Here is an 18,242-nt window from a genome sequence, read left to right as displayed (position 1 = left end):
ACTTTTCCTCAAATTATAGACAAGATTTTCCCCTATAGATAACGTTTCCATTCAGAGCAAAAGCTAAGCAAATTAAATAAGAGCAGGCATTCTTTAGTCCACGGCACCTGGTAAAGGCAGCGGGCGGGGAACCTACTAAGGTAGACTGAGGGGAGTAAAACAAAGGGAAGGCTACACAGGGCCAGATCACTTCCAAGCAGCCTCTCCTACAGGTAAACCCAACCTGAGGACTTTGTGATCCTAGTAACAATGAATTTCATGCAGTTTCTGGAACATAGCATGTTTTCTTCCCTGTGCCCTTACTCAGCCTGTCCCTTTCCCTGGGAAAACCCAGTCTCTTGCCCTACTTTACCTGAACAACTCTGCCTCATTCATTAAGACTAAAGTCAGCTACCAGCCTTTCCAGGAGGAAAGGCTTCCTAAGCCTCCCTCTTCCCACCCTGCCAGAATGACTCTAGTACACTTAACCACAGTCCGCAGAAATTTTCTTTTCTCTGTCTCTGCTTCCTCCAAGGAGGGAAGATTCTGTCTTATTCATGACTACCATTTAGTGAGTGATGACTGCTTCACATACATTATTTCATTCAATCCTTTAAAACAATCCTGTGGCACTGATAGTCTCAACCTTTTTTTTTTTTTGCAAAGGAGGATAAAGTCTGAGATCCGGGATCTTCTGTAAGCTATTAAGGGATACATGAATGATGTAACCTAGACGTGACTGCAGAGCCTGCACTGGCCATCCCGAGAACACACGGACCTTCCCAAATTCAGGTTTGTGTTCTTCACGTGCAGCATAGTAGCTTACAAATGACTGCTGAGAAAATGTCTGCTGAACTGATTTGAAGCTGTTGGCTTAAATGATAAATAAATAGACCAATACATACAAATGAAGGCACGGTATTTAAAAGCTGTAAAATTTTATCCCCTCTGGGGGCAAATTAAACCAATAAAAACAGAGGGGGAAGAAGAGGGTATTTTCCAGATCCAGCCATCTGCCCCCCCATGAGAAGGATCTGCCCACAGTGAGGGAACAGTCCCCAGGTGGTGCAGGTCATTGACAGAAAAGCCGCATGCGAACAGCTTGTATTCTGGAATAAACCACGATGAGCAAATAGCATTTTATGGAGAAGCCTGGACTTATTTCACACCGTCTTGCTGTCTATAGAGAAGGAAATTTTTTTTTTAAAGATTTTATTTATTTATTTGACAGAGAGAAATCACAAGTAGATGGAGAGGCAGGCAGAGAGAGAGAGAGGGAAGCAGGCTCTCCGCTGAGCAGAGAGCCTGATGCGGGACTCGATCCCAGGACTCTGAGATCATGACCTGAGCCGAAGGCAGCGGCTTAACCCACTGAGCCACCCAGGCGCCCGAAGGAAATTTTTTTTAAAAGTTGGTGGGAGGGGCGCATAAGGAAGGGACAGAAACTAAAGGGTTTAAGAGGAAGGGGGATGGTTCGTGAGTTATACCTTCTCAGACTCCGTGCGGTGTGCACGTTAAGTGAGATAAAGTGCGTTAAAAAAAAACAAGCGGCACAGAGTCTGGCCCTGAGCGAGCCCTCCATCAGCGTCAGTGTTGGTCATAGTCACTGAGTCTGTTATTATGAACCTACCATCATCAGCTCACTTGATCCTCCCCACAGCACCATACTGGGACCATCCGCAGGTTACCTACGGGGAACTAAGCACGAACGGGTCAGGTAACAAGCTCAGGTGTAGGCACCTAGAACACGGAGGGCGCGGAGCCCAAGGCAGACAAAGCCTAGAGCAGAGAAGGTCATTGTGACCGCCATGGACTGTACTGCTACCCCAGGAGGTCCTGTGCGGAGCACTACACAATTATCCCTAAGTCTCACACCAACCCCGCAAGGCATTATTACCTCTTTCACATATGAAGAAGTTGAAACTCAGAAAGGTCATGTCCAAAGTCTCACACTTAGTACAGGAGAGGCCAGATTTTAACTCAGATCTACCTGACCCCCAAAGGCTATTCCTTTTTCAGGGACAGCAGGCTCTGGGGTCCTAAGTTGTGCTGTGGCACATTCCCTCTGAGACCCCCGTGGATGCTGTCTGGGCAACCCCCCCATACTGGGCAGCCCCTGTGTGGATTACAGTCCACAGGGTTTGTTGTGAAGAAGGCATACCGGAAGCCAGACACTCAGCCGTGTAATTTTCTACCCGCGACTCCAGGTTCAAAAACTAATGCTTCCGGTCAAGGGCAGTTGTGTACTTGAGTAACAAACCTGGGTAATAAAAGGTTCAGAGGAAAACATGGGGCTTTTCGGGAAAAACGATTTTGGGGAGGCTCATTTTTCGAAGAGATTATTTTTGGGAATCAAGTTTGATACATTTTAACTCCATGTAGGGCTCGAGATAGGAGATACAGGGGCTTCCCCCTGAGCGCAAAAGCTTCCGAGACAATAAATAAATCACAAGAGTAGCTCTTCTCCAGGACACAGCTCTGTCCCACTGCCACTACATTGCTCAGAAGAAAAAAAAAAAAAATGCACTGCCTAGACAATATCAAAAGGAGCAGAAACTACAGAATCTGCCTTATTTTGATGTCCCTGATGTTGCTGCACAGTGCAAACTGTATGATAATATTTGCTGATTGCAATGACAAGAAATACACTTGGGTTTGGATGGGTGTACCATCAGCACTGTGGGAAACGACAGGTCTTACCTTGCAAAAAAAAAAGTTTAATTTCAGTTCAATCTGTCCTTTCTTCTTAGGGTTTTCACCTTCCCCAGGTATCCCCTCATCCAGGAAAAAAAAAAAAAATCTTTAAAACCATTTCGTTGATAAAAATGGGTTGGGAGTTTCACAGGAGTAACCTTGCCATTTGGTGCTTCTTGACTATTACCTTGTGTCCCTTTAGAGCCTTTGAGTCAGCTGTCTACTTTGCAAAGCTCTGCCGATGCCCCCGAAGTATTTGTCCTAATTATTGCTTAACGCACTGACGAGAAGCTTCCCAGAAGGCAAGCAAACTTTCATGATCATTTCCCTGGTCTGAACTCAAAAAGCAACATAAATATCTATGATCACTCAATACTACTAATGCTGATGTTACCGAATTATGCTAACCGAATTACAGAAAAATGCTATTAATGCCGATAAGGATTATACCAGAGGTAATAAAGATTAAAGCTGTCAAAATTAATTAAGCACATACTCATTAAATCCAAGGTAGCTTCTGTGTCTTTATTGCACAAATACAATTAACACTTAATCTGAATCTCGATAAGTTACATAATCATGTGACTCAAAATAAAGGGAGGATACAACCTTGGCCTTCTCCGTTTTACATGGGAAAACATTAATGACGCTGACATCGGAGACAATTAGACAGTGTCAGCCAATTGTTTTTAGCCAGCTTTCTCTCACATCTGTGGTGTCTACAAGCAAGAAGGCTCATTGTTTCCACAGGCCTCCTTCGGGCCGTGGCTTTTTGTGTAAACCGTCAATCTTTTGGTGAATATCAAAGCCGTGAGGAAATTAGAACAGACCAGCTCTGCTGCCCCACACTAAAGCTTAGCAGGGTGCATCCACTATGCTACTAATTAGGCAGTGACCAACAAAATAACCTGTCAATGTCCGCTAGCCATTTCCCACACACCTGCATTTCATACCCTAATAAGCATACAGCAAGAGAGAAAAAGGGGTAACTGCTCAAGTGTGAAAAATGAACCAAATATAACAATGTTTCCATCCTCACCTATACGTCGGGCAATTACCATTTAACATGAGGGGGACTGAACGTGTCAGAAGACTCACAATACAGTATCCGAAACTAAAACCCAGGGGGGGAAGCCACACATTGAGACTGTATTAAGGTTTGCTTCGGAAATATCACACTAAGAAGAATCTAGAGTTATGCATAAAACCCAGGAAACTGAAAATGACCATAATTTAGATTAGGGGCCAGGAGGCTGACTTAAAAACAAAACAAAACAAAACATTTTCCATTCAAGCCACTGAAAGAGAAATGCATACCACGCTCTTCATCGTTTGCTTCTGTGAAACAAAAATATATCGCAAGGCAGGAAAAAGAAGGACTAGGTCGTCACATCTCCCCCTACACTTGGCGCCCGGATTTGGCAAATCTGTGATCACCATCATTCTTTTGACCTACCACATGTTAATTAATTTCTTCCTCGGCTTTCTAGGTATCCCCCATGGGCTCCTACTGTAAATTCTGAATGCAGCATTTTGTTTTCTCGAATTTTCACTCCCTGAGAAAGCTGCACGTACCTTGCAGACAAGGCAGCTGGAAAGGCGCAGTAGTAAATGGACTGAAAACACTCCTACTCTGCCCTTGAGCTTCAGAACGGATCTGAAAACTCTCACCCAAGTGTCGAAACACTGCACCTTTAACCACCTTACTCTTAACGGAGCCCAACTGGACCTCTGTTTAAGACTCTTCCCAATGACTTGGTTCACAAAATCTCTTTCATCTTACTGATCAAAAATAGGTTCCACCTCAAAAAAAGAAAAATGTTTTTAAGGCACAAAATAAGAAGTGCTAAGAATCTGATCCATGTGATTAAAATGAAAACAAAAATTACCAAGCCCCTCTCAAATCAAAGCGTTAAGGGAAAAAAAGCAAAACAAAACAAAACGAAAGAAAACAAAACAAACAAACAAACAAAACTTTGCACAATGCCTCTCTCCACTTTATTTTGCCCTAAACAAAGATTTTGTGGTACAGGTATCCATACGATAGATTTCTCATGAAAAGGCCACTGGCTTTTAAGACCATATATCCTTTGGAGCAGCTCCTTTTTGTGCTGGAGGGATCCAGCTGAACTTTTTTTAAACAGAGAACAAGAGAAATGTAAAGACAAAATTGCTATGTGAAGAAACATCACTTCATCTCAATATGTGCCCAGGAACCGGCTATATTGAGAGAGCATCCTTGATAGAATTGCATACAATATAGACTAACATTCAAATGGTATTTGTTAGATACTTCTGAACACTACTTTTCTTTTCATTAGACTTTATCCAAAAACAGCATTTTCAATGATAAATAAAAACTTTCTCCACCTCTTCCTACTTGAACTCAAGTACAGAAGGCCCCTATTTAAAATGCAGCCCCGGAGCCGCCACCAGCCTGCCTGTCCAGCTGCCAGGAGCTTTTGTGTACAAAGATGTTAATTGGTCCTAATCCCCTTCTAGAAGCTGTTTTGGTAGCCTGACCTGGCACCCTGAAGAAGGACACCTTGGTGTGAAAAACTAAAGGGTCCATTGAGGAGGGAGTGAAAGGCAGCCAAGCATTCCAACACATTTTAATTTCAGGAATTAAAAAAGGGGAACATCATCATGGAGATCCTAGAGAAATCTTACAAAGCTTTAATAACAGTGAAGTAAGTCCTACAAACACCCAAGCTACACACACACACACACACACACACACACACACACACACACACACAAAGGGAGAGAAGGAAGCCCCAGAGTGGGGGCAAGGGGAAATTCAGATGCTCAAATTCACCATTTGATTATTTCAGCTCATAACCTGGTTCTCTGAAACTCAAAGACTGCATTTGTCTAGTTGAGATTTTTTTTCTTCCATCCTCATTTACCAAGCCAATAAGCTTGTGAAAATCGAATCACTCCTCTGTTCAACCCCCCAGAGATTCCGCTAGACGACGTGGTCTCATTTGGTTGAAGTGTAGTATCTAGCTCATTGACTAGATTTAAATTTGTCTGACAACTCGCAGTTTCTGGAAGAGCAAGTGAAGAGAAAAAGAGTACTAATGCTTCTGGAAAACTTCTCATTTACTCTACTCCATGTCAAATAATCTTTTCTTAACACACCGTAAAAGACTATATGTGCTATGTCCCAATTTAGAGAACCTACGTTTACACCCTGGGTGGCAAATTATGCTAATGGCGTGCATGATCTACAACTGTGGGGTTTTTAATTTTTTGACAGAGTTCACAGATCAACTTCATGGGTCAAAGGAGCTTACCTTTCATCTGATACAAGCAGAAAGATATGAAGGTTATGGATTACTAAAATTGCACCAAATGCCAAACTTTCAACCATGACCTAGCTTATATTTTAATCTCCCACGCTGATTTCTGAAGGTTGAGGTTTTCCATGAACACATCAGACATAGATCGGGGCAACAGAGCGAGAGGACTGCCTCCAGTGAGGGCATCTGCAAGGTGCATCGTGTAAAATGCAGGAGAGTATATTCAAAGCAAATGAATAGGCACAGAAAAGGAATGGCCAGTTTTTCTGGCAATGGAGGCTCATTCCAGGAGCAGAAGAAGGCATTCTGGTGTGCTTCTGAAGGTCTGAAATTTGAGATGATCTAGCCTATGGAATAAGAGATTCCAATCATCAAAATGAAGTTGATGTAATACAATTGGACACTTAAAACAATCCTCTAAGAACAGCAGCTCTATTTTGCTCAGAATCATCTTTCTCACAAACCACTTAACTTCTCCCACTATATCTTCTTTAAACATTGGCCGACTGTAATAACCCACTGATGTGCCAAACTCTACTCTGAGTATCACACAAGATCACGATGTGGCCTGTACCAGTCACTCTCCCAAATGATTCCCTTGTCACTTAGGAAATAAGGAGAAAGAATGTAGGACTTGAAAAGTTACTCACTTTCTTTTTTCTTTTTTTTTTTAAACTATATGTATTTATTTGTCAGAGAGAGAGACAGACAGACAGACAGACACACACACACACACACACACACAGCATGAGCAGGAAGGACAAAGGAAGCAGCAGGCTCCCCACTGAGCAGAGAGCCTGATGTGGGACTCAATCCCAGGACCCTGAGCCGAAGGCAGAGGCTTCACCAAATGAGCCCCCCAGGCACCCCAAGTGACTCACTTTCAAACTCAGTATTTATGCTCCCTGAATCTCCTCCAAAGGCTGCTGGTGGAGACAATTAATGCTTCATCACACAAGCCAACTTTTTAGAGACAGAGCAGCCCTCAAGGGGACATAAGGAATGCCTGCCTTTATTTTTAAAAGTCTTACAATCAAAAAGACCTTATCAGGGGTGCCTGGGTGGCTCAGTGGGTTAAAGCCTCTGCTTTCGACTCAGGTTATGATCTCAGGGTCATGGGATCGAGCCCCACGTCGGGCTCTCTGCTCAGCAGGGAGCCTGCTTCCTCCTCTCTCTCTGCCTGCCTCTCCGCCTACTTGTGATCTCTGTCAAATAAATAAATAAAATCTTAAAAAAAAAAAGACCTTATCAGTACCTAGTACAGAAAAAATTCAAATAGTATAAGTAAAAAGTGCAATGTCCCTTCCTATATGAAATTCCACTTAAAACTTATTTCATGGAGGCTCACCCCTGCCAATATCACTTCATTTGTTTTTGGCCTCAAGATGCTTAGGCCAGACCTTAAATAACTTGCCCAAGTTCACAGAGTCCTTCAATAGCAGAGTTAAAATTTGAGGCAGGTCTGATTGCAAAGCGAACTTCCTTTTTACCACACCATGATGTCTCTGCAGATTATTTTAAAATCTTACTGTGTGATCAGGTAAAAGCGAAGTATAAAGATGCTAGTCTTTCCAAAGGTTTGGCACCACCATAGTCGTAGGGTAGGTACTCAATAAAGAACTGCTGAATTAACAATTATTGATGATCTCCTTTCTCTTACATCGACACGTCCAGGTTAGAGTCCTGATTCTTTCCCAGGCTAACCTGGGTGGCTCTAGACAATTTATTTCACCTCCTTTGAGCCTAGAAAATGGATAAAGAACTGCCTATCAGATTGTCATAAAGAGTAAATACACATAAAGCATCTGGTGCACACCAGTCAGGGCCTGGGAAACAATGACCAGCAGCCTAAAACACCTGTTTCTGTAACGAAAGGGTTACTGGAACCCTGCCACACTCATTCACGGACATACCGTCTACGGTCGCTTGCAGCTAGAACCGCCGACTTGCGTCCAGAACAGAATGCACACCCCACGATGCCTAAAACATTTATTATCCGGCCTCTGACAGTAAAAGTTTGTCCAAGCCCGAAACTGGTCATCAATAAACGTGTGTTCCCTTTGCCCTTTCTTTCCTTTCCTGAACCTGGTCCCTTCAACTTAAGGGAACTGCATTTTTTTTTTTTTTTTAATGTTTGGAAGACCCAGGTACCACACCGTCACCACCCATCCCTGCATGCGCAGACGACAGAACCTGTGCAGAATTCGGATCCGTGGGAAGAGCCACAGAACCAGCGGGGCACGACTCAGAAGCGCAGGCTGGAGGCTTGGACTCTGCTTAGCTCCGGGAGCTGGGATTCGATTCTGCCGCTGGTCACTTAGCGAGAAGCTTCTTCCAGGTGACGGAAGAGCTACGTGGAGAAGGGATCTGGGAGCTGAAATCTAGAGATTAACTGGGCCAAAACTGAGGGCAGAAGCATATGAGGAGGCAGAAACGGTTACAGGAGGATTCTGAGGTGGGACAAACCTTAGGGAAAGGCCAGTGAGGCTGGAGCATAACGAAAACCACAAAGAAAGGGGGAAATGAGGCTGGGAGATGTAGTCAGCATGGAGCCACACCAAGAGAGACAGGAAGAGAGGGAACACAGCAGAGGGAGTGGGGGAGGGGAGGAAGAAGCAGGCTGGGCAGGGAGCCTGATGAGGGGCTCGATCCCAGGACCCTGGGACCATGACCTGAGCTGAAGGCAGATGCTTAACCACTGAGCCACCCAGGCATCCCCCCATATAAGGATTTTAAGTGACACAATCCAAAGTGTCATCTAAGATCACTTTGCTGCATAATGATTAAATGCCTAGATAGGAAGGAATTGAAATGGCGAGTGTCCAAGACTGAGAAAAGGCTAAAATCTCGGTCTCCTAATTCCCAATTAATTTTCTTTTCACTACCCTGGGCTGTTCTGGAGAAAGCAGTTCACACAACATAGCATTTGGGTCTCCCCCAAGCTTGGATTAATTCATCTGAAAGGAAAACGTTGGAGACTGGCAGCCACATGGACCAATAATCTGGGTAATGAAGATTTAAAGGACAAAGTGATAGACCAAAAGGTATTCTATCATAATTCTCAAGAAATGAGCCAAATTGGAGAAATACAGCTGAGCTGGAGAATGAATAACCAGAATCTAGAAGGCAGTCATATTTTGGCTTTAAAATATGAGTGCATCCAGAATAAGAAAGGCGGGTCAATAAAATGTGTCCATTCTTAATCCTAAAGAAGCAAATGAAGAATTTTCAAGTGGCAGAGACCTCTAAATTATTCTCTGTGGTTTTAAGAGGATAAAACAGGGACCCATGGGTGGGAGAGCAGAACAGGGTGGAAGGTAAAAGAGAACTAGTGGGGGAGATATATTTTTATCTCACCAGGAGGCAGAATTTTCTTATACAAAGTTGCCCAAGAAGAGAACAACCTGTTACTGACAGGTTGATTCAAATCACTCACTCAGCTGTACTCCAGACATCATCCTAAACACAAGGCTGAGGTCCCTATTGCTCACTGAATGTTTTTGGAGCCCTTGGCTAAATTCCAGGACTATAAAAGTCCCTTCCAACATGAGACCTGATGCTTGCCACAAAACCTGAAATTGTCCATGTGTCAAAGTATACCTTTCTTATTCTCCAGGCTACAAAAACAAACAAACAAACAAACAAACAAACAATTTTTAAATGACAGAAGTGAAGACCTCAGGAAAGTTGAAACTTTGCCTTTTTTCACTGTGAAACTCTGTTTTGAAAAATTTACCTATGTATGGACCAAGACCAGGTTGCTGACTTTGCCATCTCCACGTGAGGGTCAGGCACTGCTTGTCACCGAAGGAACGGGTTGACCCGCTGTATGCTCTAAGCAGAGCACCTAGTGTGACAAAGGAACCCCCAGGGGGTCAACAATTAATAGGACGGTAATACAGCTGTCCTCTCAGATTCCTCTAAACCAAACCTCAGCTACCAAGGCATTTAACATATTTTATTAAGTCGTAGGCAGAGACCAAGATTAATTCTTTATCAGGCTCCTTGAGGACTTAGGCATTGCTACTCAAATCTTAACACGCTAAAATTAATTCAGTCAAAATGTTCAGGGAGTTATTTTCCTCTCACTTCAAATACCTGAGGAAAAGGGCTGCCGGTGAAAAGCCCTGCATTGTTCGAAAAGCCAAACCACGACATGCTTCCTGGGATCTGAAAATTAGCAGGAGCTCACCCTCCAGCTTCCTGCCCTAGTGTTTTCTCGCCTTTTTTTTCCCCCCTCAAACAAGTGGATCTAGTTACATTTGTTTCACCTCTCAGATATTTTGGCAATTTTCTTTTTTGAACAGAAGAATTCAGTTCCTTTCTTAAGAGTCCGAGCAGGAAAGGGAGGTGAAAAAGTTAACTGAAAAAACCAACAGTGCTGGTCCCATAATTACCCAAGGACTAGAAAGCTCTATTCTCTCCGTGATGAAAAAGGGGAATTACACATGTAACTTCCATTAACATTAATGGGACTTACCTCCATAAATCCTCTCAGCATCAATGGGAAGAATGGATTTGGCATAACTATCGGCCTGGCACCTTTACTCTCTCGGTCATTTCTATTACTAGGTTCAAAGGCAAAGAGCCAAGCCCGCTGCAAACCAGAGCCAGGTGAAGCTCCAGGCCACTGATTGACTGTCACCTGCCTCCTCAGAGCCATGGGGCAGAAGGATTATAAAAATAGAGGTCTTCATTTCTTTTACTTTTTTTTTTCCTTCTTCACATTTTACCTGCTGGAAACAGAGCCTAATCAATCGCACAGATTTATTATTTTTTTTTAATGTAAGTTTTTCCTTAGTGATTATGGGTTTGAGAGCTCCTGGTCCCACCCTGGAAGGCAGTTACCAGCAAACGGATCCTGAGAAAAAGTTCTTAGCTAGATGTATTGCTGAGGGACGGCCTGATGGAGGAAGACACTCTTGAACCCCAATAATTAAGACACAAAGCAGAAAGTGTGGAGTATTGCTGCTGCGAGTACAAACCAAAAATCCTGAGAAAACAAATCCGTACTGGGAACGAAGGAAAAAAGTATGAAAGAGGTAACATTGGAGCTGGACCCTGATGGCCGAGTGAAATGACCATGAATCCATCTTAGGACCAGAGAAGAATCCAGAAAATACTTCAAGAACAAAGGAGGAGGCACAAAATAAAGGGAAAGAGGGTGGATTTGGTGCCAGATAAAACTGGGTTTGCCTCCAGGTTCTGACTAGCTGTGCGACCACATCGAGCTTCCTAAGCTGCCAAGTGGGGATAATAACACCTACTTGGTGGGGTGCCGGGGTGGTTCTCTTGGTTGGGTGGGGACTCTTGGTTTCAGTTCAGGTCATGATCTCAGGGTCCTTGGATGTAGCCCCACGTGAGCTCCGTGCTCAGCAGGGGCCCTGCTTGAGGTTCTCCCTCTCCCCTCCCCCTGCTCACGTGTGCACATGAGCAGGTGTACTGTCTCACACAAGTGAAATAAATAAATCTTTTTAAAAAATTAATGCACAATAACACCTACTTTGGGGGCGCCTGCTTGGTTCAGTTGTTAAGTGTCTGCCTTGGGCTCAGGTCGTGATCCCAGGGTCCTGGGATGGAGCCCTGCTTTGGGCTCCCTGCTTGGGGGGGAAGCCTGCTTCTCCCTCTCCCACTCCCCCTACTTGTGTTACCTTTCTTTGCTGCGTCTCGCTCTGTCAAATAAATAAATAAAATCTTTAAAAATAAATAACACCTGCTTTGTAAGTTTGTTGAGCAAAGTGAATGAGGCAGTTATGGAGTTTGCTACAAGCCCCTACCCCAAGTCTGGTAATATTAATTGACCACTAATTTGTTACTATTACTATTAAAATTATTGGTTCTGAATGGCCTCCAATTTATGTCGCATAAATAGCCTCCACAGATAATTCTGCTGTGTCTGACCATCCCTGGGAATGACATGAGCTGGGCTCCATGCCAGCAAGGCCAGTCTCCCCTCTGCTCAACACGCACTCCTCCAGGGACCCCACCACCACCGCTGGTCACCAGCCACCCCTCTCCTTACCTGAGCTGTGCCTCCCTCCTCCCAAGCAATGCTCCCGTCGCTCCCAGCCTGTCCAAGACCACCTGAACCCAAAGGTGATCTCCAAAACTCTAAAACTTATCTGATGAAAATCCCATTAGGTAAAGAGATTAGGAATTCTTATTCTTCCTAATACATGAAGCCACCGAGGTCCAGAAAGGTCAAATGATTTGCCAAAAATCACATGGCTAATATTTGGCAGAACTGGGGCAAGAATCCTGGTCTTGTCTTTTTGAATTATTTATTTATGTATTTATTTATTTTAAAGATTTATTTATTTTAAAGAGAAAGAGCAGGGGTTGGGGAAGAGGGAGAGGGATAAGCAGACCCCTCCCCCCCCCCGCTGAGTGGGGAGCCCGACACAGGGCTCCTTTCCGGGACCCTGAGATTACGACCTGAGCTGAAATCAAGAGATAGCTGCCCAACCAACTGAGCCAACCAGGTGCTCTTTAAATAATTTGTTTTTTAATTCAAGTATGATTAACACTGTGTTATATTAGTTTCAGGTGTACAATATAATGATTCAACAATTCAGCACACCCCTCCGTGCTCATCGGGGGGAAGTGTGATCTGAATCCCCTTCGCCTCTTTCCCCATTCCTCCAGGCAGCCACTAGCTTGTCCCCTATAGAATCCTGGTCTTTGGCTTCCTAGTCCCTTTTCTCATAAGCACGGGACCTTAGCCCAACCTAATCCAGAGATCAACCAACCACGTTTATGGCACAATTTGTAAACAAAGCGAGAATAATTATACATGGGGTTGCTTTTCAGTCTTTCTGGCTTGGGTTTATCACAGAGAAAGGATTGTGGTGTTAAAGTACCAGATCAATCAATGAAATTAAATCACAAAACGGTTCCAGTGATATTCTACACTGAGACCAGAACCCGTGAGGAACAGCAGAAACACAGCCCCCACCCAGGACTCCATCCAGGGGCTGTTCTCCCAGCTACAAACTTCAGGACCAGTGACCAGAAAGAGCTGTGGCTGGAGAAACAGAAGAAAGAGCGACTAGAGGATCGAGTTCAGGTTCCCCACCCTGCCATTGAAACCCAAAGAAAAACAAGCTCTCAGCCACCTTTCAAACTCACTTCTACGACCCTCTTCCCTACAATTTTGGGGTGCAGGGTGAGTCAGGAGGTTTAAAAATGATATATTGGGGTGCCTGGGTGGCTCAGTCGGTTGAGCCACTGCTTTCAGCTCAGGTCATGATCCCGGCGTCCCGGGATCGAGCCCCACATCAGGCTCTCTGCTCAGCAGGGAGCTTGCTTCCCCACTCTCTCTGCCTGCCTCTCTGCCTACTTGTGATCTCTGTCTGTCAAATAAATAAATAAATAAACTCTTAAATAAATAAATAAGTATATAGTGCTATGGGCACAATTTATTAAACTAGTGGACATTAGCTAAGTGATACTAACACAGGGTGAGGGAAGTAGAGAGATAAGTTTGACCTTGGGTTTATACCCTGGATCTACACATGTTTCTCTGTATACCCTGGGCGAATTATTTAACCAAGCGTCCTTTTTCTCACCTGTAAAATGGGGTGTAGGTAATCTCCCTCACAGATTCTCAAAGGGGTACCGGACCAGCAGCAGCTGCATCACCTGGGAACTTGATAGAAATAGAAATTCTCAGACCCCACTGTCGACCCAGCCAATGAGAACTCGATACTCTGGTGGGTAACCCAGCAATCTGCTTATATGAGATCTCCGGGTGATCCTGAGGCACACTAAAATGTGGGAACCAGTGGTCCACCTTATGGCAACTCTTCAGTCTTGAATGTGCATTGTGTCGTCATAAAAAGTACTCTCCCTTTGATTTACCACCCCTAGAGATTTTGAAATAATTAATCTGTGGCACAGATGTCAGATTTCTAACCACCACCCCAATCACCGCTCCAGGTGATTCTAATAGGTAGTCAAGGTGACAAACCCTTGCTTTGTGGGGCTGTCATAAGGATTCCCTGATTTAAAATGTCTTCAGCAATTAGCACATGCCTTGCACACAGCAGACACTCAATACATGCAAGTATCCCTTAAAAGAAAAGATCTTTTGATTTCATGCTGTTTTTGTTAAAATTTCAGATCAGGAGGAAATACACCAAAACATTAGTGGTAGTTTTCCCCCGAGTGATGGGATTACAGGTGACCTTTTTTTTATTTTAAGATTCTTTTTATTTATTTGACGGAGAGAGAGACAGCAAGAGAGGGAACACAAGCATGGGGAGTGGGAGAGGGAGAAGCAGGCTTCCCGCTGAGCAGGGAGCCTGCAGGGGTTGGGAGGTGGCTCCATCCCAGGACCCTGGGATCATGACCCCAGCGGAAGGCAGACGCTTAACGACTGAGCCACCCAGGTGCCCCTACAGGTGACTTTTATACATCCTTTTGTCAACTTTGCCAGATTTTCCCAATTATTACAAAATCAATGCAACTTTTCTTTTTCTTTTTTTCTTCTGAGGCTCTTACCTTATAAAACCAATCCTATCAATACCCTTTCTCTGTCAATTAATCAGTGGGGACATCACATTATTTTCACTTTATAGGTGGGAATACTGATTCCTACCAGTAGAGTCTCTCCTGGGGATGCTCCCGTTGCTTGGGAGTCTGCCTTTGGCTCAGGTCATGATCTCGTTGTCCTGGAATAGAGCCCCGCATCAGGTTCCCTGCTCAGTGGAGAGTCTACTTCTCCCTTTGCCCCTCCCCTTGCTCGTGCTCACTCTAACCTTGCAAAAATAAATAAATAAAATCTAAAAAAAAAAAACCACAAAAAATAAAAAACAGGTAGAGTCTCGCCAAATTTATGCTGGACTTCGATGAGATTTGAGGTTAGAATAGCAAATATCAATCACCATGACAAATTTTCTCTTTTCTGGAACACCTCTCATACCCTTCAGGGATAGCATTTTCTCTTAGTGTGATGTGGACAGGGAGCTGCAGACTTGGGTGCCGAAGCTGTCACAATCTATTTGTTCCCAAGAACTAGCTTGAGCCTCTACCACTGCTCCCATCTGATCCATGTAAAGCCTCCCCCATTTTGAAAACAACACATGGCTCTCCCGTGTTCCATCACCACCCACGAGGCGAGGCGGTCACTACCGTGCAATTTGAATTCCCAAGGACCACTGCCATATGTGGTGTCCCGGAGAAAGCTGCAGCTGGAAAGACTGATTTCTGTTCTAGTCCCAGCTCCGCAGATACGAACAGCAACAGAGCCACCGCTCCGGTAGATGCACTACTGTCAACGTACTGGGCGCTAGATTCGGCATTTCCACAAGCGTTGACCATCTGGGCTAAGCATCGAGCTGTGCTTCCCAAACTGCAGAGTGCTATCAGTCATCTGGAAGGCTTACTGAACACGGCTTCAGGAAACCTCAGCCCCAGGGGTTCTCATTTAGCTGGTTTGGGATGGGACCCCAAAATCTGCATTTCGAACAAGTTCTCTGATGGCACTGAGGCCACGAACCATCTGCACTTTGAGGACCCCTGGATCATCTCCAGGTCATCTCCAGGGTCCATTCCAGCTCTGATCGTCTCTTTGAACTCAAACCCCAACCTTACCCAATGGAAATCTGAAAATTCTCAGTGTCCGTGTCACAAGCCCCCACGGCCTCCACATGGTCCCAATGAGGGGTTTCCCTTTAAATGTGAACCCCGTACAGTCAATGCTCATATCGCCTGAGGCATCCGAGGTGACCCTCAGCGGTAGGGGAGGCAACCTCCAAGACCCCACTCTCCGAGCACATGGCAATTTTCTTAGTAATAAATTCCCGATCATCAGAAGCCGGGCCACCAGTCAATCACAGGCACAGTCAACAAAGCAGCCTAGCCCTTCATTAATGTCTGTCTTTTCACACCACACAAAGGCTGCTACTGTACATTCAAACCTGTACCTCCCACCACCGACAGAGGGCCTGGCCTGCTAGGATAAGAAAAGGAAAGCGCCAGACTAAAATGCACGAGGGCCTTATGGTACTTGGAAATGGACAATGAATTGCCACACCCAGAGTTTCATCAGGGCTTCATGCAGAACAATCCTCTTCAGTAAGCAGTATTTTCCTCTTTTATAGCCGAGGGAATGAAGGCATAGGCAAGGCTTAGCCATTCCTTGGTTCATGCTGCGTTCCGCTACTGTGAGCCAGTCGGAAAATAGAACCCAGTTCTCCTGCTTTCCAGCCTCGGTGAACTTCACTGCTTCTTGATCCAAATGAGAGAAAATTTCCAGTTAAACTTCCTCGTCCTGGCTCCCCTCTTCTTCAGCATTCTTAGCAAGAATGAATCATTATGGGTAACTAGACGAAGTACGCTAATTGCAGGGCTCGGAAAATGGAGAAGTTTAATTACATAGTTACATATGTGATTTATCAACCAGTTTTGATCGTTGACAATTCTCTTTAAAGAATTCTTTTCCTCTAAAAATTAAAATAATGTATTTTTTCATCTTCCCTGGAAGGCTTTGTTTTCATTGCAATAAAAAGATGACTATTTCTTAGGAGTGTCATGATTTCTAGGCAATTGGTCTAATGTCAGACAGGCATTAATTCTTGGTAGATTTATCATGATTAGGTCTAAAACTACAGAGGCTTTATCTAGAAACAATAATCATTTTCTGGACAAAGCTAAGTAACAGAAACCTGCCTGAAGTGGAAAGGGCTATTCTTCGAGAAACCCTAAACCTTCCATTCCTGTCTTTGAGCAAGAGTTCTCCAAACACCAGCCATCTTGAATGATGCTGCCATAAATTCGGTTTTGCCCTGGAGACAGAAAAGCTGAAGGGCCATCATGTCAAAAGAAGAGAAAATGTTCCAAGTTCCCCCAGTGTTACTCAGGCAGGCCAAGAACGTGGAGGGAACCGAATGTTCACAAAAGCAAAGTTGAGGCTTTGAATCAGGACTGGGCCTCAGGGACCCTGAGCACACTCTGAAGGAAGTAGGAACAATACTGCCAGCCAGCCTTTAAGTTTGCCAGGAGGATCCGGCTCCTGCTACTCCTTGTCGCTGGTCCCAAGAGGACCTGTCTTGACCATCACTGAGACTTTCCGGGTTTTCCACATTACTGCTCAGAGAGGTTAACTTCACTTGTTATAATGCAGGTTGAAGTGGTAGAATCCAGCTTTGAACCCAAGCAGAATCTCATTCATTCACTTAGTCAGCGAATACCAAGTCAAACTTTCTAAGTGCCAGGCACCGGGCTAGGTGATGGGTAGAATAAAACGAGCCTTAAAAATACAGTGAGTTGGGGTGCCTGGGTCGCTCAGTTGGTTAAGCATCCGACTCTTGATTTAGGTTCAGGTCATGATCTCAGGGTTGTGAGTCTGAGCCCCATGATGGGCTCAAATAGACCTGGAGCCTATTTAAAAAAAAGAGAGAGAGAGAAAAAAAGAAAAAAATTTTAAATACAGTGAGGAAATGGAAAAGGGGCTGTGGTTTCAAGCTCAGAAAAAGGTGGGGCTGGCCACAAGGCCTCACAGAAGATAGAACACGGAGGGCATCTGAATACGAATTGCATTCCTCTGTGTTGTTTCTTTCCACATGTTCCTGCATGATGACACTTTCTTCTAGTACAGAAAGCAGCGTGTCCTGCCTTTTTCCCTACTACAGCCAGCACCCTCAAAGAAGGCCTGATTTGCCAGAGCCCAGGCAGGGTTGCCTCTACCTGGGGAGAAAACATACACAAGGCAAAAAGCAGGCCCTTCACTCTGAGCTCGCCTCAGAGCAGCCCCTGACTAATAATACCCCATAAAGTGTCAATTTACCAAATAGTACTAACTTAGAACCTGGTCCTTGAAAAGTTTAACACACCTTTCTACCGAGGTGCCTGACCCCTCGCAAGACAGTCTAGAAGGAGATTCGGCCCAGTGCGCTACAATTCCTCCAAGCTGCTCCAGGCTTCCGCTTCCCTGATGTAACGTCTCAAAAGAGAGACGCAGTAGCCTGCAGGACAAGGGGCCTGGGTTCCTGTGCTGGCTCCGACTCTTGAATCACTCTGTAACAAATCTTCCCTTTCTGTGCCTCAGTCTGCCCAACTACGAAGTGAGGGCAGTTCACCATAGTGTTTGATGATGCTTCTAATTCTGCAGTCTAAGACAATTGTTCTTCTCGTCTGGAGTCATAGATGCCTTTAAGAATCTTCTATGTGACCACCTGCCTATAAAATTGTGCCTACCGTGTCAGAAGATTCACGAAATTCCTAAAGCTCAAACTAGTATTGTTAGTCTGTGATGGGCCTTGA

This window comes from Mustela lutreola, chromosome 4 (assembly GCF_030435805.1).
Source record: "Mustela lutreola isolate mMusLut2 chromosome 4, mMusLut2.pri, whole genome shotgun sequence".
Lineage (NCBI taxonomy): Eukaryota > Metazoa > Chordata > Mammalia > Carnivora > Mustelidae > Mustela > Mustela lutreola.
Note: the sequence above shows the minus strand (reverse complement) of the source record.